Below are 15,553 nucleotides of genomic sequence, written 5' to 3'. Positions count from 1 at the left end.
CAAAGCACAAATTCCCTTAATCATCCATCACAATGAGAAAAACCAAAGAATATATTTCTGATGTGCAGCAAAAGATATTTGAGCTTCACAAATTAGTGAAGTGGCTTTAAGAAAAGAGCTAGAGCAGTGAAAATTCCCATTTCCAGCATCAGGGCAATTATTAAGAATTTCCAATCAACATAAAATGTTAGGAAACTGCCTGGAAGAGGACGCGTGTCTATATCATCCTAATGCACGGTGAGAAGGAGAGTTTGAGCGGCTAAAGACTCTCCAAGGACCACAGCTGGAGAACTGCAGAAAATAGTTGAGTCTCGGGGTCAGAAAACCTTTTAAAAAATTGTCAAACAGCACCTACATCACCACATGTTGTTTGGGAGGGTTTCAAGAAAAATTCTCCTCGCTCATCCAAAAACAAACTCCAGCATATTCAGTTATCAGACACGACTGGAACATCAAATGGGACTGGCTTCTATGGTCAGATGAAACTAAAAAATGAGCTTTTTAGCAGCAAACACTCAAGATGGGTTTGGTGAACACAGGGATAAAAAGTACCCCATGTGTACAATGAAATATACTGCTGTATTTTTGATGTTGTGGGCCTATATTTCTGCTGGAGGTCCTGGACATCTTGTTTAGACACACGGCATCATGGATTCTATCAAATACCAACAGATAAAAAAATCAATAAGCGACTGACTCTGTTAGAAATCTTATAATGGGCCATGTTTGGATCTTCCAACCATACAATAATCCAAACACAAACCTCAAAAACCTCAAAAACAACACAACAATGGGTCACTGAGCACAAAACCAAGCTTCTGCTGGCCATTCCAGTCCTCTGACCTGAACCCTGTAGAACATGAGTGAACTGAAGAGAAGAAGCAGCAACATGGAGCTGTGAATCTAAAGGGTCTGAAGTGATTCTGGATGAAGGAATGGTCTCTGATCTCTTGTCAGGTGTTCTCTGACCTCATCAGGCATTATAGGAGAAAAGCTAGAGCTGTTAAACTGGCAAATGGAGGTTTCAAAAAGTATTGAATAAAAGGGTACCGTTAATTGTGGCCAATGTGTATTAGAGAAAAACATTCATTTCATAATGATATTTCCCCCCATTTTAAATTCTTATTATCCAATGAAAGGTTAGATTTTTGTGAATTTTTTAAACAAAAGATCAAAAGGATTAATAATGCAGATTAATTTTCACGGCCTTCTTTGATCATATTTACCAAGGGTGCCGATATTTTTGGTCATGACTGTATATATCTATCTGCCTGTTTGTCTGTATGTCTATCTATCTATCGTTCCATCTACCTATCTATCCATCCATCCATCTATCCGTCCATCCGTCTGTCTGTCTCTATCTATCTATCTATCTATCTATATCTATTGGTCTATCTGTTATATTTGTCTATCATTATTTCTTTTGTTTAAAGTTATATCATATCTATGTATAGGTATATCTATTGTTTGTTATCTATCTATCTATCATTATATTGTCATATATATCCTTATATCTATCTGTATATCTATTTGTCTATTGGTATAGCTATGTACTGTTCGTTTTATCTATTGTTCTATATGTTGTTATATCTGTCTATCATTTTATCTACTATCTGTCTCTTTATCTATCTATAGTTTGTTCATTATACCTATCTATTTCTCTGTTTATCTTTAGTTCTATCATTCTGTCATCCTATTTTTAGTTAAATTAACTCTGCTTCTGTGATACCTTGTTTTGGCAAAAGTATAAGGCAGAACCGCATTTATCTTTCACTGGCAATCCCAGAATGCATAGTGACAAGCGCAGGGAAAAGTCTGTTCAAGACACCGGGCAAAGCTAAATATTGACTAGTGTTGAAAGTTATAAGATCATTAAAATACACCCAAGGTGTGCATGTGCTATGTATTTTCTGACTGAAGTAGTATGCCTTACAGCAACATACTAGCGTTCACCTTTTTCTCCAAATCCCGTTCTTTTCAGCATCCTTCTCTGTTGACCTTTCCACACTGCTTCCTTCTTTATAACTGGGGCCGCGTCTGAAACAAAAGCAAAATTATGGGTCTGGTTTGGCTGGGTGGGAGAGGAGAGGAGAGGAGTGACCCTGGCATGTGGTTCTCCGGAGCCCGACCAGGCCGAGGTGAGGCCGGCCGAGGAGAAAAGAAGAATCTCGATGAATGTGAAGAAAACCCGACCACAGCTAATTTAAATGTGTCATTAACAGGACGGGAAGATCTAAACTGGTGCTGGCAGCGATGCTGGAAAAAAAAGCCACATATTCCTGAAGACATCCCTTGTTTTCCCTCTTTTGTTGAGAGATTCAGGGAGTCGTGAAGTGGAGCCCTCCTGCCCCTCGTGTAATGCGCTGTACTTAACACCTCATAAATTTTCCCTGCAAGAGTGCCGAGTAACAGCTTCCTAATGACATTTCCCATAGCCGTTCTGCACCGCCGTTCAAGGGAAACCACAGTAAGACAACACACGTTAATGGACATGTATATTTTTGTTATCTCCGAATGTCAGTGTAAACATGAATGTTTTTTCGCAAGGTCCAAAGAAACTTGAGCACAACTGCTATTAGCATATTAGCATTAGCTCTCACGGTGACAGGTTTTTGAACCAGAACGAAATTATTCTGACAGGAGCTACCGGAGAACCTCATGTTTCAGTAAACAGAAACCCCGGCCGCCAGGGTCAATTGCTTAAACACACATACGCACTTCCAGTCCCGGGGTCAAGCTGTGTTGTGGGGTCTCATGGCTCTTTTTAGTCTCATAGACAAACATGACATAATTAAAAGGCCGATACGATGGCGATGTTGGTCTTTGCACTGAATAGGTGAGAAAAATAATCTATTTAATCCACTAAATCCATAAAAAGTCATTTTTAGTCTTTTTAAACCAACTTTCAGACCTTATTTTAGTCATCTGTATTCCAAAGATGCACAAATAACACCAATATAATGGTGATCTTGGACTTTACACTTAATAGCTGAGAGAAACAAATCTATTTATTCCACTAGATCCACAAGAGGTATTTTTTTCAGTCTTTTAATACCCTTTTCAAAGCCTTTTTTAAAAATTATATCTAAACCCAAAGTTGCTCAAAGTCATTTCAACTCCCTTGATCTTTTGACATATAAGAAGTCATTGTACTATAAAAACATCCTGTAAGTTTCAGAACTCAAAACTTTCTTGTTAGTCTAAAAACAGCTTATATTGAAGCCAATCTGCCAAAACGACAGCTTGTGGAATGTGCCACTCTGATGTAATATATTGGGGCTAAACACCGCCTCCGCAGAAGAAGATCAACACCTGCTTCTACTTCACTGCCTGTTTAGCCCCGCCCACCGATTCACACAGGTAATGTAAATAATGAGAGTGGCAAACGCAGGTGTACGCAGAAATCAAACGATAAAGATGCTCCGAAGACAACAAGACGCTGTGCAGTGCCAAGCTGTGGAAAAACAGTCTTTGCATTGCCTTCCTTCTGATCCCAATGTTAGGAAAGAGTGAATGAAATTTATTTTTAATTAAAAGTTCCAGACCGCCTCAATAAGAACTTGGTCCTTTGTTTACTTCATTTTACCACGGATTCGTTTATAAACAAGGCACAATTCGATGGGGGATTCACAGAAAGATTGAAATTAAAAGATTATATTGGATCTGACAGTAATGTCACAACACAAGTGTGAGTAACTGTTTTCATTACGTGGTCACTATTGCTTTGTCTCTTCTTACTGATCGTTTGATAAGTAAACCTAAATCGCTGTAGCGTCCATCTATGAGGAATGTACGCTGTCAAACATACATGTGTTAGCCAATCATATCAGTGGGCGTTTACTTCTGAGTCTACAATCCGCTACGCCTATTCAAACAGAGCGACCTGATGAGGGGGGTCAAAAATTGGACAGAAAATAGCGTATTACTTCTAAATAGTTTTTTTTTTTTTTACGTAAAAATCTTTACATCTTAACATTACATCCTGGTTGTATAGATAAACGGTAATGAGTACATGAGTCCGATTGGCTGAGAACATTGAATTAAATGAACCAATTAGAATGCAAGTAGAGTTTCATGGCTGAACTATTAAATACAATGGCAATCTGGGATTTCATACTGAATAGGTGAGAGAAATGTATCTATTTATTCCGCTAGATCCACAAAAAGTCAACTTTCAGACCTCTACCTCTGCAACCAAAAGGTGCATAAAGTAATGTTTTATCCATTTTGCAGGTCAATACCATGACGTCTTGGACTTTATACTGAATGGGTTAGAGAAAAAATAAAAATTTGTCTTTTTAAACCAACCTTCAGACCTTTTTTAAAAAATATCTGTAAGCCACATGTACATAAAATAATGTTTTATCTGTTTTGGAGGCCAAATGATGGTGATCTCGGACTTTATACTGAACAGATGTGAGAAAAAAATATATATATTCCATTAGATCCACAAAAAGTCATTTTTAGTCATTTTTTAGTCCTAGCTGTAGCCTATAACATGCGTAAAGTAATGTTTTATCTGTTTTTCAGGTCAACACGATGGTGATCTTGGACTCTATACTGAATAGGTGAGAGAAACAAATGTATCTATTTCACCAGATTCACAAAAAGTCTTTTTCAGTCTTTTTAAACAAACTTTCATATATCTGTACATAATCTAAACATATCTGTAACCCAAAGGTGCACAAAAAAATGTTTTACAGTATATGAAATTACACTTGAAATTATTATAATAAGCGAGAGAAAATTCATTTAGTAATTTTAACCCAACTTTCAGATTTTTTTTTAACCATATCTGTAACCCAAAGGTGCACAAACTAATGTTTTATCTGTTTTGCAGGCCATCGCAATGGCAATTTTAGGAAAAAATATCTATTTATTCCACTTGATCCAGTTTAAAGGTGGGGTAAGCGATTTCTGGTAGCCAATGTTAATATTTGAAATCACCAAAACAAACACGCCCCTACCCCAAAAGGGTCTCACCCCTATTTTGCTAGCTCCACCCCACACATACGTACGCAACCCAGGCAACGATTAGTTCTGTGAAACAAAGCAAAACCAATGTTACACCGTGTCTACACCGGACTCGAGCGGTGCGACAAAATACTATATAAGTCATTATAATCAGTGATGCTGTCTACACTGGATGCTGTGCGGCGCAACAAATCTCGACAGAAAACTGATGCCAAGTTCTATTTATGACTTGCTGGCACAAATTTCAATTGATTTTCAACGGTCGCTTTATCGCGTCCAGTATAGGCGGCGCGGCGCGTCCTGAGTAGACACGGTGTTACTCACCTATCGAGAATGTCCGTCCTGTGCACTGAACGCTCTCTCCTCCACATCACGAGTAGACATGACCCTTACTGCTGATTGGCTACAAGTTTGTTTTGGTACTCGGCCCCGACTCAGTTTTCTAAAGCGTTTTTGAAAAATTACATACCCCAACTTTAAAGTCTTTGAAACCAACTTTCAGACCTATTTTTAGTCCTATCTGTAACCCAAAGCCTGCTGTGTGCGGGATTTATTGCAGCTCTTCCTGTGGCGATGGAGGCCGCCGTGGCCGTGAGTAATCTCAGCCTCCATTCACCATCCTTGATTTACTTGAACCACACCGGCCGCCAACCAGAAGCATCGCTTTCTCATGAATCCACAATGGGCTTCATCCAGCCCCTCCAATAAATGATGCCACACACAGTCAGGTTGGTCAAAACAGCCTCAAATGTGTCGTCTTGACAACTGACCGAATCGAATTGAATGAATCCACTCACTCTTAAGATGGGATTTGGTTCAAAGTCAAAGCTTCACATTGTAGTAGAGGTCCAGCCCTTTAGACAAAGGTGTGTAAATCTTTTTCTGATTAGACAATAACCAACCTGCAGATTCCTCAACTCAGTTAAGTCCCTTAATCGTGCATATTTTGCATGGAAACAACCACTGTACAAATATAAAATATTTTTTTATGAAGTTTTTGTAACGTTGCATTAGTCGGTTGCTTTTTCAAAGCCTTGAAATGCTAAATTAACATGTTTACTACTATTTACAATTATATTTGAATATTTTAAATACAGTGGAGATCAAAATTAGAGAACAATTTATGAACACTTGATTTTTTCAGAAATAATAATCTTAATTGTTGAAAATTTCAGGAATTTTAGATGTGGCTATACCATGTTAGTAGAACAGTGTCTTACAAAATAACTAAGACACTTCAACAAAACCCCTTTATTGTGTGGAAAACATAGTGGTCAAAATTAGAGAACAGGAATGATTGTAGTACAAAGAAAGATAACAACTAAAATTTTGGAGGGTTACAGCTGTCAGAAATTAGTCGGAAGTGTAGAGGCCCTTGCTTTGAATGACTTCAGCACATCTGCGGCCGGAAGACATCACTAGTTTCTCACACTGAGCTGGTGTGATCTAGGTCCACTCTTCCTCCAGTCTCTTCCACAGTTCGGTGACTGTAGTGGGTTTAACCATAACCTTGTTGCCAACTTTGATTCTCCTCTCTTCACACTACATGCTCCTCAGCAAAGGTGAGCTTAGCCTTTTGATTCTTTCTACTGATAAGAGGTTTGGTCACTGCACTTTCAGTCCAAATGATCTTAAACGTCGAGACAGATCCTTACCCGGCTCAGCACTGAACTGGCGAGCAATTCCAGCTGCAGTGCTGAACCGATTGCCCATTGAGAGTCTCTGCATTATCTTGTCCTCTCGTGCATTTGTCTTTCGTGGACGACCAGCCTTTTTGGGGGACTTTAATTAGTGAAATTGTAAAGATGCAATATTCAAGAAATCACAGATCTGGAACGACCAACTTCTCTTGCTTCGGCTGCTATTGGCCTTCTGGACAACATTGCGCATTTCTGTTCTGTGTCAGATGCGTCACACGGATATATTGTTTTCGTTCCGATCAAAGCGCAAACAACATAGAAAACATATCCACATGGCACAGCTGACACAGAACAGCATACGCTGTTTACATTCAGTGGATACTCTCCAAAATGGCGCAAGGGTGACCCGGAGGAGACGAATTGTTGAATAATTTTTTTTTCTCTCTTGCGCACAAAATGTATTCTCGTAGCTTTTAAGTAAAATTATGGTTGAACCCCTGATGTCACATGGAATATTTTACCCATGTCCCATTTTATCCATTTTACGTTTCTGGACCTTGATCATGTAAGGACACTTGCTGTCTATGGGAGGGTCAGAGAGCTCACGGGATGCATCAAAAATATCTTAATTTGGAGTTCCAAAGATGAACGGAGGTCTTACGGGTTTGGAACGACATGAGGGTGAGTAATTAATGACAGAATTTTCATTTTTGGGTGAACTATCCCTTTAACTCTTGATTTATTCACACACTCACATATTCATTATTATTATTATTATCTTATATAATATATATAATATGTATATGTATACATGTGTGTGTGTGTGTGTGTGTCAAAAATGGTCAGTTTAACCTAAAATTTAACAATAAGGCAAATTGTCTATTCTTATTTCATGAACAGATGCACGAGTCGCTCCAGTCATGCTGAAATTATACATTGTTTGTGTCTGTTTGCTTAAATTAGTCATGGCAGCATTGGAAAAGCCGCGTGGAAGTGACCAGTGCGCTTTCACCTCTCACCGGTCTGAGGCCGGAGGAGCTGCGCCAGGCCGTCCCGCTGAAGGTGACGTGTGTGTGGTCCCGACCGGTCCAAGGTCAGTGGAGGCCCTCGGCCAAAGCCTCTGTGGTGCTCCAAAAGCAATGACATTTTCTCAGCTTCAGGAATTGTAATTTTGGGGCAGCCATGTTAAATACATCAACATTTTTGTGCTGAGTTTATGAAAAGATGAGATGTTAGCCTGCAATTATCTCAGCCAGTGTTTACACCTCCACCTTCCCTGCCCTGAGAAACACTGCGCCTCCTTCTCAAATACTGCCCGTTCACTGAGAATTAAATCACAGTGTAGTATATTATATTATTATAATATAGATATATTAATATAATTGATAGAATATTACATACGTAGTTTGCTTTTCTACAAATTACGTCAGAAAAAAACTTTCATGTAAATTATTTAAAACTTAAGCAACTTTATGAACATTGTGTTGATTTTAATGCACTTTTAAATTGTCCATTAAATTTCGTAAAGACTATGTCATTAGACTTGTTTTTGTGAGTATTGTGACAATGTGAAATGATGTTTTAATAGCATTTCTCATTTAAATTTCAGTAGCAAAATTGCCAACAGAATTTGTTCAATTCATTATAATCAGTTTAATTCAGTTCAAATCAATTCAAATGATCCGCTTCAATGATTCACTGATTCATAATTCAAAATGAGGCAATGTTTAAAAAAGCATTTTATGAGAAAGCAATTTAATTTTGTTATTTTATTTGCTGCAATTTACTACGTATTAATAAATTGGTGCAAATATATATAAGTGCTGTCAGTAGATTAAAAATGTTTAACTAATTAATCACACTTTCTTCTGAAATTAATCGTGATTAATCTCACGTTACATTAAAGTTTTTAAATATACTTTTATATTGCAATAATTTCACATGCAATATTCAAATTTATGTACAAACAACATAACATCGCCCTTCAGCCGTGACTTGTTCACAATACCTCACAGCCTCTCATACCTTATTGCTTACTCAAAACAATATTCACATAAACCCATTATAATAAATATCATATTTAGATACCTGTGCCCTTCAGCAAGTAGGAAATATACATAAATTGAATAAAGTTATCAACGCTATATTCTAAGTTGAATATAGATGAATCCTTAAAGCTACAAAAGTTATTGATTTCCTTTTTTTTTTTCTTTTGTTCTTTTACTTTTCCTACATAATCTTTTAACAAAAAAAGTGGTAAAATACCTATTTAGGAGTCTTAGACCTTTCCAACGATATATAGTTTGTCATGATTAGATTAGGATTTAATTGTAAAATAGTGAAGTAAACGTAGGCTTCCCACAGAGGGGACGGTGACAGTTAAGAGGTTTGAAAAATTTTGTATAGTTTTTTTCAGTGTATATATTATGTTAGAATAAGAAGTTTAAATATATTTTAAAAACTACACTTTTTGCCCAGAAGACCAGAAGATCGTTTCATATCATCATGTGACCACGATAATATCGAGACTAGTTTTGCTATCGCGATTTCACAATGTTGATAATATCGTTACATCCCTAATTAATATATTATTAAATATATCAATAATAAAAATATAACACAAATAAAACATAAATATTAATTTTTTAATTAAAAAAAAAAAAAATTCTATTGTTACTTATACTATGTCTGTATCTCTATTGTCTGTACATAATTGTACCATGATATGCAACTGCAATCATGTCTACATGTGACTGGGCAACTGTCTACTGTCCACTTAACTGATTGATTGTGAAAGGACTGTTACGATTATGTGAATCGACTGTCTATTGTGTTTCTGCTTTTGTACAGCGTCCTTGAGCTTGGGAAAGGCGCTATATATATTAAACATATTATTATTATTATTATTATTATTATTATTATTAAATTAGTATAATATACAAGTAATTATAATTTTATTTGTATGAAATCCTTTCAAGTCAATTATTGAAAAAAAAATTGTTTTTGGCCTATAACCCCCCATCTTTGGTAGCCATAACATGAACCGTCTGTCATGGTGACAGAAACTCGCCTCGTCTCTGAAACAATACAATCTGCACCTAAACTGATTATGGAAAGAAAGCCTCTGATCGTTTCTCTCGTTTCAGACAGAGGTTCAGTCCGGCCGCAGGACCGATCATCGTCCAGGAATCCGACAAACACCAGAAACCTCTGTGTAGTCCTGAAAGACTCATCGACAGGAAAAAACAAGTACAAGCTTGACTTGTAATTCAGACGACAGCTGGTTTTACTTAATCAGCCATTCTGGAGAAAATCAACAGAATGTTGAATTGATAAAGAATTGTGGTTTAGAGGAATAATCGATGATTCATGAAGGACTCATGACGACCTCAGTGTTTATGTTCTCATTTCAATGCAAAAAATAAAAATAAAAAATCATTATCTTCATCAGTTTTTTAGTCAAGCATCTTAATTTCCTTAAAACAAGATTTATAAATCTGAATAAATATAGTGCAGCTCCACAGACAGATGGAGACATTTGGTAATGAGTTTTCTGTTTAGTTGCTAAGGCATCACTATTACTACTGCTTATGTTTACAGTTAAGGGGTTTAACGTGTCTGTCTGTCCCATCCATCCTATCCTACTATTTGTTTTTTAGTTTGTTTTATTTAAATATTTTAAAGGGATGCACCGAATTTTCGGCCGAAATGGCATTTGGCAGTGTTCAGCATGCAGGTTTCACTCTACTTTATATTTAATAAAATAACAAATAATTATTACAATGCATTTTCAGTTTCAGTTTCGGTTTTCGGCAAAAGTGCATCCAGAATTTTTGGTTTCGGCCCAGAATTTTAATTTCATTGCATCCCTAATATTTTATAATTGTTTATTTATATTTTTGTTTTATTTATTTATTCTAATTTATTTTATTTACCTATTTCTTGTTTTATGCTTTATTTATTATGTTTTGTTTTTAATGTTTTATTTATTCTTATTTGTTTGTTTTACTTATTTGTTTTTAATCAATTCATTATTTATATAGTTTTATTTGTTTGGTTATTTGTTTTATTTATTTATATTTTATTGTTTTATGTTGTTTATTTAGTTTATTTTATGAATTTATTAATTTATTTGTATGATTGATTTTTTTGTTTTATGTTTTGTTTTACGAATTTATTTTTATTTATTTGTTTGTTTGTTTATTATTTTTATTTATGTTTTATTATTTTCTATGTATAATTTTGTTTTATTTGTTTTATTTAGTTATTCTGTTTTATTATGATTTATTAATTGTTGTCTGTGTTTTATTTATTTATTTGTTGTTATTTTAGTTTGTTTCGTTTGTTTTATTTATTTCATTTATTTCAGTTTTATTGTTTTTGTGTTGTTTATTTTTGTTCTATGTATTTATTTATTTTTTATCTTTAATTTGTTTGCTCTATGAATTTATTGTTTTATTTATTAATTTATTTTTATTTATGTATAATCAAACCATCAAACTTTATATGGTCATTCCTTTATATAGTACAAAATGTTGGAAGAAAAACATTGCCATGCATCAGTGGTACTGGGTTTAGCCTTGTTAATCAGTACTGTTGTACATTCACAAGTCACTATTTTAAGGAGGCTATGAATCCAAAATGTTTTTGCACACATGTGCGGAGTAAACCAGTTGTGTATTATTGCCTTCTTAGCAGCTGTAAAGCAAAACTTTGCAGAATTGCCCACATATAGTTCCACTCTTGCCTGTCAAAGGTTTTTTCTGCATCAAGTGAAAAAACCGCACAAGGACTCGGAAGAGAGTGCAAAATCAAGTACATGAAACAGTCGCCACATACAGTATTATCGGGCGTGTGACGCCCCTTAATAAAACCGGTTTGGTCCTCTTTGATTAAGCTATGAATTACTTTCTCCATGCGAGAGGCTAGAGTTTTAGCATAAGCTTTTAAATCGCATGGGATGAGTGATACCGGTCTGGAATTGGGGCAATCTAACAAATCTTTACCCTTTTTAAGAAGCAGTGATATCAAAGATGTTTTTTGGTCTCTATGAAATATACCATACTCAATCGCAAAATTAAATGAATCAAGCATGAGTGTCCCTACCACATCCCATATCTCTAAATATAATTCAGGAGGGAGGCCATCCAGGCCTGGTGACTTGCCCTTCTGAAGGCTTTTTAGTGCTTCATGGAGCTCCTCCAAACTTAACGGGACCTCAAAAGCTTCTTTATCCATCTGTGTGATCCGAGGCAGTTCTAATTTATCCAAATACTCTTTACAAACTGACTCATCAAAATCGGTTTCGGTTTTGTACAGATTTGTGAGAGTCGAATGGAGAGTCGAACATCATCTGCTCACCTTTGTGCCGTAGTTTAATTACCGCCGGATAGGTGAGGAAGGGCTGGAGACCAAGTGCTGTCATCTTCTTCAAGACTGGATTAAAGCTCTTTCTCTTGGTAGTTGAGGCTGGACTAAAGTCGGGAAAAAATAGTAGCGTGACATTGTCCTGCGTATATTTCACTGGATATGCCTGCCAAGCACCCTTCAGGATCGCCGATCTGTCATGCCATCTGAGTACACGGAAGATGAGTACGCGGCCGATCTGAGTTTTTCCTTCCATCATACACACGATGGGCCCGGTCAATCTCGATGTCACGGCCTTTCAGGGAAGGGATTCACTTGGAAAGATTAGCTCTGAGGAAACCCTCCAGAAACCCCACCAGTCGCACGTTATTTCTTCTGCTCCTATCTTCAATGTCCGTAATTTTTTCGGAGAGTTGCTCCAGCTGATTTCTTAAGTTCGTGACTGTCCTCCTATCCTCACGTGCAGCTGCTTGAATGGAATCGACCCGGTCACGTGTCTGTTTCGCCACGATGGCTAGCTTTTCAACTTCTGCTTTTAGCTCTTTTACAGAATCGTTTGTTGTCTGTATATCCAAATGTAGATCACGGAGTGCTGGGGTCAGTACAGAGTCTATCGCGTCTCTTACAGTCGAAGCCTCTACCGAACTGAGAGTACTTTGTTGCTCTTTAAGCGCTAGCTTGATAACGTTAGCTATAGCAGCGTCAAGATCCTCTCTGGAGATGGTGGAATCTTAGAATGTTTTCTTTATTGGCGATTGTTCCGGCTGTCCTGCTGGGGTACTCATAAATAAAGAGTGGTTCAAGATTTACTGACAGGATATATACAATTTCTGACAAAGAGAGCAGAGCGAAGGACTATGCGTGCATTGCTGCCGAAGGATCACATCATCCTCCTGTTTATTTTTGTTTTATGTATGTATTTATTTATTTATTTATATGATTTATTTTTATCTTTTGTTTATTATTTTGTTGTTTTATCAATGACTTTCCTTTTTGCTTGACGTCATGAGTTCATCTTCACAACCACCTCTGTTCAGGTATATAACAGCCACTCCTCATGCTTTTTTACTCTGAAACACATCAGATTGTAGTAAACTGAGTTGGGAACACAGTTTCATATTGACTCTATAGAAAGACCTCTAAATGTAGACTGGGATGAAGGAATAATCTCATGTTTCAGTCCTTATTTAGCGTTACGAGCACCAGACTCCATGTTTCTCATGCAGATGTGCTTCAGGACGAGTCACGCAGCTGGAGATGATGGGCTCTGGGTGGTCCGTCACTGCGTCTAATCATTGTCACATTGTTCTCGACTGTGCATGACTTACACTTCTGAAACATGGAAAAGCTCACGGCTCCGTTGCCTTCGCTGCGACTCTCCCACGTTGCGCAAGCGAGCGATTGGGTTTCAATCAAATCCTGCGACGTAATTCCCATAAAGCGCTAATGCAGCGGCCTATGGGCGTGATTGATGCGCTCGATCCCGTCACTTCTTTCAGCTCAGAGGTCATTGAGGTCTTTTGTTCCTCTGCATTTGCACCAAAGTGTTGAAATCCTGCAGGCCTCCTCGAGCCTCTTTGATGGTGTTAAGCATTAACTAAATGGTACCAAAACAAAAACACATTGATGGACAATGCAACAAAATAAGCTTTTTTAACAGAGAAGTGCTTGCATTAATAATGATCGCCCGTTACACGCTAAGCCTTTGTTTTGGTGGGTCGATTATTCATGGCTGTTCAGAGGCCTGCATGATGATCTTGTGAAGGCAGACTTTTAGGGGTTTAACATGTATTTCTGTCTGTCCAACATTATTTACAGCATTATTCTTTTATGTTTGCATGTGTGTATTTATTTATTTTAAATTATTTTTTTCATTTGTTTTATATGTATTTGTTTGTTTGTTTTATGTGTGCATTTATGCATTTATTGGTTTTATTTATTTCATTGATTTGATTGATTGTTTTTTTTTTTTTTTTTTATTGTTTTGTTTTATTTAGTTTTTATTCATTTGTTTTATGTGTATTTGTTTGTTTGTTTTATGCTTTATGTGTGCATTTACGTATTTATTGGTTTTGTGTTTTATTTAATCTTAATTAATTTGTTTTATTTTGTTTTATTTTTATTGTTTTATGTGCATTTGTTTGTTTGTTTTATGCTTTATGTTTGTGTGCATTTATGTATGTATTGGTTTTATTTATTTTATTCATTGTTTGCTTATTTATTTTTGTTTTATTATTAAATTGTTGTTATTGTTTATTAGTAGTAGTAATTACTATTAATTGTATTGTTTATTTATTGTTTATTTGTTTTACCATTTATTTGTTTGTTTTTTGTTTTAATTATTTGTTTGTTTTATTGTTTATTTATATTGTTTTGTTTATTTCTGTTTTATGTAGTATTAATTAGTTTTTCTAATTGATTAGTTTCATTCTTTATTTATTTATTTGTTTATTTTTATTGTTATGTTTTTATTTTATTTTTGTTTGTTTTATTTATTGGTTTTTATTTATTTATTTTTATTTTCATGTTCTGTATAGTTTTTATTTAATTTAATTTTTATTTGTTTATTTTTATTTATTCACATTTTATTTACATATTTATGTTTAACATATGTGCACCCATAGATATTATCCATGGGATTCAGTTCAATTCAGATTTATTTATGAAGCACTTCAAAAACCATAGAGTGTACCAAAGGTGTCAACATGACATCAACTCTACAACTCATTATGGCATGCTATTGTACAGGACCAAACGTTTGTCTTCATAACTTTTATCAAATATAATAACTTGCAGACCTTTCTGAGCCTCTTTGATGGAGTTAAGCATTAACTAAACTGATACCAAAACAAAAACATAATGATGGACGAGCCAACAAAGGAAGCTTTTTAAAAGAGAAGTGCGTGCATTAATAATGATCAGCTGTCACACGCCAGGCCTTTGTTTTGGTGGCCGATTATTTTGATTATATGACATGTTTACATCAGTTGCATTATGACAGTGTTTCTAACTGAGTTTACTTCTATAATCTGACGCATTTGAGAGTAAAAAAGCATGAGAAGTGGCCATTATATACCTGAATGGAGTCAGGTGGTTGTAAAGGTGGATTCATGGTGTCAAAAAAAAGAAAGTCAATACAGAGGTGGAGCAAGTTATTATATTTTATAAAAGATTATGAAGGCGAACATTTGGTCCTTTACAATTATATGCAATAAGAGGCTTCCAGAGTCATGGGTTAGTAAAAGAGAAAGTAAAAAAACATGGATATATTGTCTTAGCTCACGTTACTCATGAGAAGATGAGATGCATTTCTATATTTTATGCAAGCATATGCTACTGTGCATTGAGTACAATGTTATGCTGTATCCTAAATAATGAAATTTTTTAAAGTGTGTGTGTTTAGATAATTTATTTCAGTTTTTACTTTTAGTCACTTTTGTACTTAAGTTTACTTATTCCAGTTAAAATTTTTAAGTTTACATATTGGATTCTATTTCAGATTTTTTTTTTTTTTTCAGTTTTCAGTTAGCTGCCGAAGCAACACTTCTTATTTATTTATTAAGTTTACATAT

General features: G+C 35.6%; 1 long non-coding RNA gene across 2 annotated transcripts in view; it reads left to right on the top strand.

Annotated features, from left to right (window-relative positions):
- The window catches only part of LOC131533834 (uncharacterized), a 60,116-nt gene extending 50,094 nt beyond the window's left edge, over positions 1-10,022 (top strand). The window contains exons 4-8 of one of the 2 annotated variants that reach the window (XR_009269220.1): positions 4,531-4,568; positions 5,534-5,702; positions 7,185-7,295; positions 7,578-7,707; positions 9,761-10,022. This is a non-coding gene — a long non-coding RNA (uncharacterized LOC131533834). Of the gene's footprint in view, positions 1-4,530; positions 4,569-5,533; positions 7,296-7,577; positions 7,708-9,760 lie in introns of both variants that reach the window. The other variant, XR_009269219.1, reaches the window with a different exon arrangement.
- The last annotated feature ends 5,531 nt before the right edge of the window (positions 10,023-15,553 follow it).

Source organism: Onychostoma macrolepis, chromosome 25, assembly GCF_012432095.1.
Source record: "Onychostoma macrolepis isolate SWU-2019 chromosome 25, ASM1243209v1, whole genome shotgun sequence".
Lineage (NCBI taxonomy): Eukaryota > Metazoa > Chordata > Actinopteri > Cypriniformes > Cyprinidae > Onychostoma > Onychostoma macrolepis.
Note: the sequence above shows the minus strand (reverse complement) of the source record. Positions and strands in the feature narration are given on the sequence as shown.